Source organism: Phacochoerus africanus, chromosome 5 (genome assembly GCF_016906955.1).
Source record: "Phacochoerus africanus isolate WHEZ1 chromosome 5, ROS_Pafr_v1, whole genome shotgun sequence".
Classification (NCBI taxonomy): Eukaryota; Metazoa; Chordata; class Mammalia; order Artiodactyla; family Suidae; genus Phacochoerus; species Phacochoerus africanus.
Genome location: NC_062548.1, coordinates 96,841,928 through 96,854,330, shown reverse-complemented (window position 1 = coordinate 96,854,330; position 12,403 = coordinate 96,841,928). Strand labels below are relative to the sequence as shown.

The window sequence follows — 12,403 nt, the reverse complement described above, 5'->3', positions numbered from 1 at the left end:
ACCTATCTGCCTCTGTCTTTCCATTAATCTGTCTCATTCTCTTGGTAACTCTCACTCTCTCCCTCTTTTAAAAAGTAAGTATTTAACCTTCTCTGGACATGCATTTAAAAATCTTTGTATATATAATGAATCTTGTGCCTCAGCCAGTTCATCTCAGCAAGAGCTAACTAGGAAGGGTCTGGGAAATTTGCCACAAGTGTGTTATTTAAAGGTGGTTACTGTGACACGCTTTCGTAAATTTAGCATCTTAATGAACTTTTCCAGATTAAGGAGTAACTGTCTTGCACTCTCTCACCCTTCGTATAAGAAATTTAGCACATATTTAGACATTATTATCTTTCCTGCCTTAGAACATTCAAAGAGTTGTTTTCTCAAAATACTTCCTCAGCTGCCTTTTCTCCACATTATCCTTTTTCTGCAGAGGGGGAGGTGTTTTCCCCTCTCAGAACTTCATTACTAGAGCCAAGCCCTGCCTCCACTGCCTTCAAGCCTCTATAGCCCTAGTCTCCACATTCACCTGTCTAATACAGAGGTCAGCAAACTTTTCCTTGAAATGTCTAGATAGTATGGCTTTGAAGTCCATAGGTACTTTGCTGCAACTACTCAGCTCTGTCCTTATAAATGCCAAAGCAGCCATAGGCAATATGCCAATGAATGTGCTGTTTTCCATTAAAACTTTATTTACAAAAGTGAAAGACAGGCCAGATCCCTAACACCCTTGCCCCACCCCCAGGCTGTAGTTTGCTGACCTCGGGATCTACAGGCTTACTGAAATAGTTCCAGTTGATTACACCTCCCAGGAATTTGGAATTGGGACCCCAAGTCCCAATTAAGTAATAATTGTGAGTTAAGTAATAATTGTGCGTTGCTAGACAGGAAAGCTGGGCAGACTGGGTAGGGGCCAGAAGTGGAGAGCTGGGATCACTACTTAGGACAGTCACAGGCCACATGCAAACAGAAATTAAGCAGAGAAGCCAATCTGCAGAGAGAATGAAGCAGACATACTAAGAAAAACTGAGATCAGACATCAGAAGATGAGAAAGAGAAAGGGGGAAGGGGAGTTGTAAAGTTGGCTGCGCTTCCCACAGTTGTGTCTCACATAATCCCTGCCTATTTTTATATTCATTCCTCCTTTCCTTTAGCCAGCTGGCATGAATTTCTGTTTCTTGCAACCAGATAACCCCTAACTCGAGCAGTCTTTTATACTCCAGAAATTCCGAACGATTAACAGTTCTCTGAACAGTCAGCTCTCACAGAACCAGTCTTTGCTATGTGCCATGCCACTTCCCACCCCCACACTGTCACTTCTACTCCATATTCTTCTTTCTTCATGTTTTGCTCAGACATGAGCTCTTGCGGCTGAGTTAGGAGTTGGTTCCCATTGCTCCTTATGTAAAGCTCTACCACTACACTTACAAATCCATATTATATTTTGATTTTCTTTGTCTATAATTTTACCTATAGTTTTCATCTCTGTGCCATAAAGGTCCTGGCCCATAGTACAAATTTAATATGTTTATTTAATGAGTGAGGTAAAGGTATACAATGGTAAACAGAGCTGTAAAATAAGGGTATGTTCCAATCAGCCTGAAGGCTCAGGATCCTTGGATGTCCCTTCCAGCTTTATAAATCCAAACAGAAATAAGTGACAAATTTGTTCATAGGTAAAGGACTACAGAAATGTACTCAATATGCCATTGCACTGAACTTTGCTAACAGTGTTTTTCTTTTTTTCTTTTTTTAGCCAACCTCTTGGTATGCAGAAATTCCCAGGCCAGGGATCCAAGCTGTGCCATAGCAGCAACCCAAGCCACGGCAGTGATGACACTGGTCCTGAACTGCTGAGCCACCATGGAACTCTGCTAATAGTGTTCTTCAGGAAGTTCCTGTTGTGGCTCAGCGGTAACCAGCCTGACTAGTATCAATGAGGATGCAGGTTCAATCCCCAGCTTCACTCAGTGGGTTAAGGATTCAGTGTTGCCATGAGCTGTGGTGTAGGTTGCAGACATGGCTCGGGTCCTGAGTTACCATGGCTGTGGTGTAGGCTAGCAACTGTAGCTCCGATTTGACCCCTAGCCAGGGAACTTTCATATGCTGCAAGTGCGGCCCTAAAAAGCAAAAGAAAAAAGTATTCTTCAATACTTTATTCTTACTGAATTTTTTTAATCTATTTTATCAGTAACTGAATATGTTGACATCTGCTAAGGCATATGGAAATTCTTGGGTCAGGGCCTGAATCCAAGCCACAGCCACAGCAATGCCAGATCCTTTAACCCACTGCACTGGCAGGGGATCAAACCCATACCTCTGCAGTGACCTAAGCTGCTGCAGTTAGATTCTTACCCACTGAGCCACAGTGTGAACTCTAAAATTGTCAATTTTTTTAATTCAATGAATTTTTTTTATTCCTTGTAGTTCTGTAATTTTTGCTTTATGTACTATGAGGTTATGCTGGTAGGGCAACACAAATTTTGATTTAAAAATATTTTTCTGGCCAACTAAATCTTTATCACTACAAAGAGTATTCATTTATCTCTAGTACTGCATTTAGTCTTAGAGTCTACTTAATCTCTTCCAGCTTTCTTTTGGTAGTATTGCATGATTTAGTTTTTTTTTTTCATCCCTTTTCTTTTGGCCTTTCTGCATTTTTATGTTCTAGGTATATACCTTTTAAACAACACATAGCTCAGTTATGACTTTCTGTCCAGTCTGACAATCTGTGCTGGCTGATTATATGCATAAGCAGCCCCAAGTTTATCACACCTTCTGATATTTATGTTCTTATAATACATCTCCTTCTGCTTGACTGGAATGGGGCTACAATTTGTTTATCATAGAATGTGGCATAAGTGACAATGTACTAGTTCCAAGTCTAATTCCTTTGGAAGCCCTGAGCTTGTGTATAAGATGGCTGCCTATCTCCCAGAAGAGACTATACAGAGAGGCACTTGGAGAGAAAGAAGTCATGAAAACTACTTGTACAAAAATCAAAGAATCCAATCAACAGTGAGAACCAAGGCCTTATACATATGATCTCAGTCAAGCTAGTCCAGCTTCCCTCACCACTGGAGCCATCCAACCAGACACCAACCAGAGATGAGATGAGCCATTCCCTTTGTGTCCTGTCCAAATATCTGACCCATGGAATCGAGAAATATAATAAAGTGGTGAAGTTTAAAGTTACTAAGTTGGGGGGTAGTTTGTTACATAATAATAGGTAACCAAAATAATCTTTTTCATTAAATTAGAATCTGTTTTCACTTAATGTAATTAGTGATATGTTTACGTTTAAATCTACAACCTTATTAAGTACTTTTTTTTTTTTTTTTGGCCAGCCTCACAGCATGTGGAAGTTCCTGGGCCAGGGATTGAATCTGCACCACAGCAGTGACCTGAGCTGCTACATGCTAGCCTACGCCACAGCCACAGTAACGCCAGATCTGAGCAGCATCTGTGACCTATACCACAGGTAATGGCAACGCCAGATCCTTAACCCACTGAGCAAGGCCAGGGACCGAACCCGCAACCTCATGGTTCCTAGTCAGATTCGTTAACCACTGCACCACTACGGGAACTCCTGAATTGAGTTTTTCTAGTATCCTCGGTAGGAGGGTTGGTCCAATACCAGGGCTTATAGAAATGTAAATATGATTAAATAAGGTAGTTGCTTTTTTTTTTTTTTCTTTCTGCTGAGCCCTCAGCATGCAAAGTTCCCTGGCCAGGGACTGAACCTGTGCCACAGCAGCAACCCAAGCCACAGCAGTGACAATGCGAGATCCTTAACCCACTCAGCCACCAAGGAACTCTGACAAGTCACTTTTAAAAAAATACATTGAAAAAGATCCTTAAGGAGTTCCTGTTGTGGTGCAGCGGAAACGAATCCGACTAGGAACCATGAGGTTGCGGGTTCTATCTCTGGCCTTGCTCAGTGGGTTAAGGATGCAGCATTGCTGTGAGCTGTGGTGCAGGTTGCAGACGCAGCTTGGATCCCCAGTTGCTGTGGCGTAGGCCAGCAGCTACAGCTCCGATTAGACCCCTAGCCTGGGAACCTCCATTTGCCGAGGGTAAGGCCCTAAAAAGACAAAAAGACCAAAAAAAAAAAAATCCTTAAAAGAAAAAAAATTATACTTTCACAATTCTACCTTTTGAGTCCAAGTTCCAGACCAGTATTTAGCAATGTTGTATCCCAGTTCTGGTATCATTTGAGTAAATTACTTTTTTTTTTGACAAATACTACTGAACATCACCTCTGTTCCAAAAGCTATTCTAAGAAATTGCACCATAAGGATGAAAAAGACATGATCATTGACTTCAAGGGGCTTGAAATCTAGATTCTTTGTTGGTAAACTGGTTATTTTTAGACTCATCAATTCATGATCAAAAAGCCTTTTAAATATACATGATACAATAATAAATAAATTAAAATATAAACATGTCTATTTGAGTTCCTATCACTTTTCAGCTTAAATATGAGGGCATTTTATTTTATTTTTTATTTTTAGGCAGCATCTGAGGGATATGGAAGTTCCCAGGCTAGGAGCTGAAGCTGCCAGACTATGCCTCAACTATGCCAGATCCAAGCCACATCTTCAATCTACACCACAGCTTATTTCAATGCCAGATCCTTGACCCACTGAGTGAGGTCAGGGATTAAACCCAAATCCTCAAGGATACTAGCCCAGTTGTTAACCCACTGAGCCACAATGGGAACTCTTACGAGGGCATTTTATATTTTTTTCTTCTTTAGGGCAACACCTGTGGCATATGGAGTCCCTCAGACAAGGGGCCAAATCAGAGCTGCAGCTGTTGGCCTACACCACAGCTAGAGCAATGCCATATCCATACCGCAGCTTGTAGCAATGCCAGATCCTTAACCCACTTAGTGAGGCCAGGGATGAAATCCACATCCTCATAGATATTAATCAGGTTCTTAACCAGGTGAGCCACAATGGGAACTCCACGATGTATTTTTAAAACACCTGCCTTCTAGTAAAGTTTATATTGAATATGTTCCTTTAAAGTATTTTGGAGAAAGATGAATATAAGCATGGCAGGAGATCTTAAAACACCAGGATCCTCCTTTTCCTAAAGAGTTAAGCTCTGGTTTACTTTTTAGTCTTTGTAAACTCCTTGGAAAAAACTATTCACTCTGAATCATCATTATCTTTAATCAGAGCTTTTCCTTGGAGTTATACAAAGTCCTCTAAAATAACCTCTAAGTATACAAGTGTCTTTGGGCTCTAAACAAGTGTGACGGATTTTTCTAAGAGATCTGAGCCTTACCCAGAGAGATGATTTAAATGTGCCCAGCCTCTCTGGGGGTAGGTGAATCAGTCAGTAGGAGATGATCAGCAGAGAAAACTTAGTAGATGGGGATGCAGAAGTTTCATTATTTGACCTTGGACAAGTTACATAATTTTTCTGGATTTATTTTCCCACCCATGACAGACTGGGTTCCTAGACATATCTCTAAAGTTTATATAACTTTAAGCTCTCAAATTCTGTGATTCTTCTGGAGTTGAGGATTATTTGATCACCTGAGTTTAAAATAGATTAGAAGGAAAAACAGAAACTGAAGTTCAATATATCAAGTAAGACACAAGTATAGCAATTTATAAGAAGATGAAGACCATGACCATAACCAATAGAGAAAAACAAGACTGAGGTCTGAGGAGGCTATTATTCTCCAGAAACCACCTTCCCTCACACTTCCTTCCTTCTTACCTCTGCTCCCTTTCTGCTACACTCTCCTTCTAGAAACTTCCCTGAATTTAGGGGGCACATTTGGGGGCAACACTGACTGCTCTGAAGGGAGAAACTGAAGCAACTCTTGCTTCAGTTGAAGCATACTGTACATTTGCTTTGTGGTCTCTTACTCTTTTTTTTTTTTGTCTTTTTTTTAGGGCCACACCTGCAGCATATGGAGGTTCCCAGGCTAGGGCTCAAATCAGAGCTGTAGATGCTGGCCTATGCCAGAGCCATAGCAAAGTGGATCCAAGTTGCATCTTTGACCTACACCAAAGCTCCCAGCAATGCCGGATCATTGACCCGCTGAGCAAAGCCAGGCATTGAACCTCACGGATACTATTCAGGTTCATTAATGTCTGAGCCACAGAGGGAAATCCTGTGGTCTCTTACTCTGAATGCACCTATGGATTGTCCTCCAGGACAGTGTAATAAAAAACAAATGGAACTGGTAGATGACTTTGGACAAGCATATAGACATGGTGTTTTCATCTGTGGAATGAGAGGGTCAACCACTTCCATTTTTGTTACTGTATACTGTAACACCTATAATTCTTTGGTATCTGTGTCATCCTTACAGCTTAATTTGTTTCATTATCAGTAGGCATCTTGTTTCATATTCTGCTCACTTTATACTTAGAGCCTGGCATATAAACAGTTAACATTCATTGTTCTGGAAGGAAATGAACTTCTGTTAGCACCTACCTAGCATGCCTCAATCACTGTCCAGGTCTCTCTCACATACCCTTAAAAAAATTCATTCAAACACATTGGTGAGAAAAGCATCATTACTCTAGTTTTTGAAGATGTGGATATAGGAATTCAGATATTTAATTATCAGGGTCAAAATGACAATGTAAAATGGAGTCTTAGTTTTGTCCGCCTCAGTTTCTCTATCTGTAAAGTGGGAATTAGTAAGAATTAGAATAGCGTTGGTGGATTTAGCAAACAAAACAAAACTGGAAGGTATATACCAAAGGGAACATTCTTATGCTAAAAAGCTATTCCACATTTGCCTGAAATTCAGATTTAACGGGGGTCGCCTGTGTTTTATGTGGCAATGTTGTCTCAGCATTATGATTACGACAATGCACGTAAAGAACTTAGCCCTGTACCTAGCACTCTGTGAGAGGTCAGTAAATGCTATGCTTATTAAATTTTGAATCTTATACCAAAATCTATTTTTTTTTTTTTTTAGTCTCAGACACGTTAACTTTAATCGCCACATAAAATTTCAGTCAAGCGAGGGTGATACGACTTTAAGTGTCTATTAATGCTTTACCGTTCGTAAAGCGCTTTCAAAGCCTGGTCAATGGCGGAAAGCTCTTGAAGAAACCCACAGAAGCTCGCGCTGTTGCGGTCGTCGCTACATTCCCACCTCAGCCTCCGCGGGTCGCCGCAGCCAGACCGCCACGCTCGTCCCGCCTCATCTCGCCCCGCCCCCACACCACCTCGGCCACTCAGCAGTCGCGCCGCGCACTGCTGCACTCCTATAGGTCCTTCCGGGACGGGCGAGGCCTTTCCATTTTCCCGCCTTCCCCAGCCCTTCCTCAGCCCGAAACCCGACTGGCCCACAACGTCTCCGCCCTGCCTTCCGTGCGAGCCCCGCCCTTCCGGACACCGCATCTACCCCCTTTTCCTCTCCCACCCGCAGTTCTGGGCAGCTAGCCGGTCCCGGACCGGCCCTTCGGTAGGAAGTGGGAGGGGACAGGGAGAGACTGGTGGAACCCCCTCCCTAGGGGTCGCTGGAGGCGGGGACCAGAGGGAGGGGCGGGGCTAATCTCCTTGGCGCCGCGTTGCCATAGCAGCGGGGGAGGGTAGAGGGAGGGGGAGGAAGCGAGCGGGAGGGGGGATGTGGTACTGCCGCTGCTGCCACCGCAGCTGCTGCTGCCTTCTCCTTGCCGCGTCTTCCCGGAGGCGGCTGCTGGAAGCCGCCGGGAGCAGCTGCGGTTCTCTGCCATATTGTGTCTTCTCCTGCCTGTCCCTCGTCTCTCCGCTGCCGCGGCCGAGCTGATGGTGAGTCCCAGGCGGAGCGTAGCCCTCCCCCGCCGGCGCCGCCCGGCGTTCGCGCTCCCCGCGCGGACTCGCTGAGCCGCTCCCGGGCGTGGAGGCAGCGCGTGCGGCAGGCGCCGGGTGTGGGGCGCGGAGGCGGCTGTCCCGTGACGCGTCCGGACATTTTTGTCCGGGGAGGAATTGACGCCGGCGCAGAGTTCTCTCTTGCGTGCGGCTTGGGTTGTGTGGGCTCCCGGGGGGTGGTGAACTGAGGGGGTGCGGCTCCATGAGGAGTTAGTTTTTCCTGAGTGGTAATGATCGCCCGGGAGGGCTGCCGGCTGTTCGGAAAGGCTCGGAGTTGGCTCTGAGGAAGCTTAAGGCTCGACTCAGGGCCAGTTATTAGAGGAAGCGCCCCAAACCCGCCGAGAGTCTTTGCAACACCCCCTCCCCCGGCTTGAAGTGCAGCGAGACGTGCCAGGCGTGGGGTCCTGTCCGGCACCGGGCAGACTGGCTGGGCCCGGCCAAGTAGTGGCCGGGGAGGCGCCGGGCGCGGCCGGGAATGAACTTCGAGCAGCGGGGCGACCGGGCGTTGGAGTGGGCAGGGGCGGGTCCCGGATGTGGGGGTGGCCGACCCCGGCACCCTCTGGACACTCCTTCAGCAGGCGCCCCCGGGGCCTCTGAGGGTGGCCGTTTTGGTAGGGTGGGAGTTAGTGTTTTTGCGAAGCAATATGGACACTTCCTGTTCGCGGCTTCTCTTGGCCCGGTGGTTATCTCTGCCCTTAAGTCCTCTTTCCTGGGAAGGTGAGAGGTCGTGAGGGCGTGTGTGAGATCGTTCAGCTTTTTGAGTTCTCCCCACCGCAGCAACCGCGAGTCTGGAACCCGGGAGGACGGTGGGAGTCAGGGGACCGCGGCCCATGTGCGTTGTGTTCCATCTTACTCAACTCCACCCCTTTGCCTCTTTGAGGAATTCCTCAGTTCCCATCGCAACTCATGGGAGTCGGAGTGTCTTAATTCATTGGGAACACACTCTCGGGATCTTGTTGGACTTGATTTCTGCTTTAAAATCTCTTTAAAGCAGCCTCTGTACTTCGTTTTCACTTTGCAGTGAAAAAAAAGTTTTAGCGTGCAAAGATACACATTTTTTTCGCATCCCAATTCTGACGTTGTGGGAGAAGGTTGATTATTTTTTCCAGGTTAGTTTACACTGTTTCTCCTGTCTTCAGATTGTGACAGCCACGTGGCGGGCTGAGTATAATTGAGTGCCCTAGCGCCTCTAGAGCACAGGCGTCACTGGTAGCCAGGGGCTTTGTAACTGTGCAGTGTCTTTGCATCCACATTTAATGTGGTGTTTTCTGAGATGGGGAAGTGGGAAAGACCGAACTGTTTATGTCTTTTCCAACCGAATCTGTTGCCTTGCAGTCTTTGTAAGGGGTATATTGACATTTTTGCCTCCTTCTGCTATTTTGATGATTCATCTTTAAATTCTCAGCAGTATTATGTACCATTAAGGAGTGATGGGTAAATAAAAGAGTACATTATGGAATTTATCAACTGACTCTGGGAAAAAAAGTGTGAGTTTCAGAGCTGTTAATGAGAGGCTTAATGTAATCAGAAATAATCACCTTCTCGAGGATTTCTTTTTAAATAGTTGATTTATGCATGTTCACTTAAGCTTTTTTGAGGCAGAGTATTGACAGTTAATAGGTTAACATGAACAGATTTTAAGAGAATGAAGTTTAATTTTTAGGATACATAAGAGTAAAATGTCAAGGGTTGAAGATAAAAAAAGTTAATAAAAAGTAAAATAAATAAAATAACTATAAATTTAAAAAGATTAATACAAATTAAAAGGGTTGAGGATAAACTTGGAGAGTTTGGAAATTTTTAGAATTTAAGTACATAACAATCCTTGGTTACTAGTACATCATACTTCATTTTGTAATGCTTTGGTGAATTAGAATTATTTCTGGAGTTTCCAGGTGGCCTCGTGGGTTAAGGATCTGACGTTGTCCCTGCCTTGCTGTAGGTTCCATCCTTAGCCCAGGAACTTCCATGTGCCACAGACATGACCTGTAATAATAATAATTTGAAATATTTCTGTACCGTCTGTTTGTATTTGAATCAGTTTTACTTGAAAAGTGCTAAAACCACAGGAAACATTTAGAATATTTAAAAGAATTGTTAGAAGAAGTTAAAGCAGCACTTTTATCATAATTTTAATTACGCCATAACAAGGGTTCTCAATGATGTTAATAGCTAAAAAGATGGGAGGGGCTTCAGTGCAGGAAAGATAATACATTTGAGAAATTAGTATGTGTGCTGACCAATGAGTGCAGTGCTTAGTTGAGGAAAAAAAAAGATAAATGAGGTGAAGAAATACTTTTAAAGCAGGAAGCACTGAAAACATGCTGGGAGATAACGACGTTATTAGTTATGGGATCAACCATCAAATGAAACTTTTAAAAGTGCCATCCAAACGGGGGGTTAATCTTGTTCTTATGGCAGTTTGTGTGTGTGTGTTGCTGTTAGACTGTGTCATTTCAGTTACTGGGTTTTGTATAAATGCATAAGCTCCTCCAAAATAAAGTTTTGAGGATCCAATGCTTTGCTGATTGATTTAGAGAAGAAAAAGAGGTCTAAGATTTGATCTCTCTTCTTGGGTTGAAGTGTCATGATTAGTATACATAAAAGTTTACAGGAGTTCCCATTGTGGTACAAGGGAAACAATCCAACTAGTATCCATGAGGATGTGGGTTTGATCCCTGGCCTTGCTCAGTGGGTTGGGCATCTGGTGTTGCTGCTATGAGCTGTGGTGTAGGTGGCAGATGTGGCTCAGATCCTGTGTTGCTGTAGCTGTGGTGTAGGCCAGCAGCTGTAGCTCTGATTCGACCCCTAGCCTGGGAACTTTCATATGCTACATGCACAGGCCTAAAAAGCAAAAAAAAAAAAAAAAAGTTTATGTAATTAAGAGTTAAATTGAATGATGCAGGCAGGTACTATAAGAGTTCAGAGAAGAAGGAAACTAGAGGGTTTGGGTAGATAGGAGAGGCTTTTGAAGAAAGTAAGGTTCTTGCTTTCAAAAGTCTAACCTTTGTGTTGCTCCCATTAGATTAATCCTCCTAAAGGTTATATCACTAATGACCAAGTATGAATACCAAATTTCTTCCCAAAACTTTTCAAACTTTGGTCCCAGAACTTTGGTAAGTGTTCATTATTACCACTTCTAAGTGGTAGAACAATTTTCCTTCTTTTTACCTTTGCTGATACAACATTTTTCTCTTGGAAATGCACCTGCACACATCCTCTCAACTATTGAAGATCTACTCACACTTGAGACTTGGTTAAAATCTTGCCCTAAGAGTCTTAGAATCATAGAATTTTAGACCTTCTTTCACATCTCCAACTGAAAATTATTTTCTTTCTCTAATAGCGTATTATTCTTTTGGGCTGTAGCATTCTATACTGCCTTGTTTTTATTTAATAAATATTTTCGAGCACCTCCCCTTCACCAGGCACTTTTCTAGGAACTGAAGCTACAGGCTTAATTAAGACAAATTCCTGTATTCTTTATCATCTTTTTACGTTTTATCAAGAAATTCAAATTCAGATTTCAAGAAATTTGTAAAGTCTTTGACCATCCAGGGGAGTCTGATTTTTTAAGATATGTATTATATACTTAGTATTTGATTATTTTCTGAGTACAGCAAAGGCGGCACTTAGAATATGAGTGAAGAGATGTATGCAAAGCTCTCTATAAGTGAATGATTCCAAAGAATAACCAATTATGGATGGCCTTAAACACATCATTTCTGAATTCAGAATAGGGTTTGGTACCTCCTCCCTCTCCAAAAAAAGGGAACGAATTTGAACCTGGTAATGATAAGATAAAATCCTTATTTGAGGAAGTTTCATGTGACAGCAGTGTGCAAGACTAATTATTGACTATGGGAAGGAGAAAGATGTATTGAAAGATAAATTAATAACTTTGATAAGGAGGTTTGGAAGAGGAGTATAATCAAAATGGTGAGTTAGGTTAGAGTATAAACTGAGTGGGAGATATCAAAGTGAATATAACCTTCAACGACTAGAGATTAGAGGTGTGGGATCATAATGTAGAGGTGACAGCTTAAGTCAGTAATTGAAGTGTTGATGCTTGGGAAACAAGTTTAAGGGACATCTGCTTTGGTCATATGTGACTTCATGATTAATACTATAGATTTATTCAGTAACTTTAGTTCCACTTTATGAGAATGCTGCCAAATAGAATCCGAAAGAATGTTTATCATCATTCACTTTCAGGGGATTTTTTTTTTTTTTTCTTTTTAGGGCCACACCTGTGGCATGCCAGGGGTTGTTTCAGAGCTGCAGCTGCTGGCCTATGCCACAGCCACAGCCATGCCAGATACAAGCTGCATCTGCGATCTACACTTCAGTTTATGGCAATGCCAGATTCTTAAGCCACTGAGCGAGGCCAGGGATCTAACCTGCGTCCTCATGAATACTAGGTGGATTCTTAACCCACAGAACCACAATAGAAACTCCCATTCACTTCCAAGGGATTTTGATTTATGTATTTATTTCCATTACCCTTTTTTTTATTTAAATAAGCTTTAATTTTAGAATAATTTTACAAAAGAGTAGCAAGGTAGTAGAGTAAACCTCACTT

General features: G+C 42.9%; 1 protein-coding gene across 3 annotated transcripts in view; it reads left to right on the top strand.

Annotated features, from left to right (window-relative positions):
* Window positions 1–7,340: 7,340 nt before the first annotated feature.
* FOXN2 (forkhead box N2) overlaps window positions 7,341–12,403 on the top strand; it is a 68,740-nt gene continuing 63,677 nt past the window's right edge. Inside the window, exon 1 of one of the 3 annotated variants that reach the window (XM_047782123.1) lies at window positions 7,341–7,435. The gene's annotated coding sequence lies outside the window, so the exon portion shown is untranslated. Of the gene's footprint in view, window positions 7,436–7,633; window positions 7,762–12,403 lie in introns of those variants that run through there. The other 2 variants (XM_047782124.1, XM_047782122.1) reach the window with 2 other exon arrangements.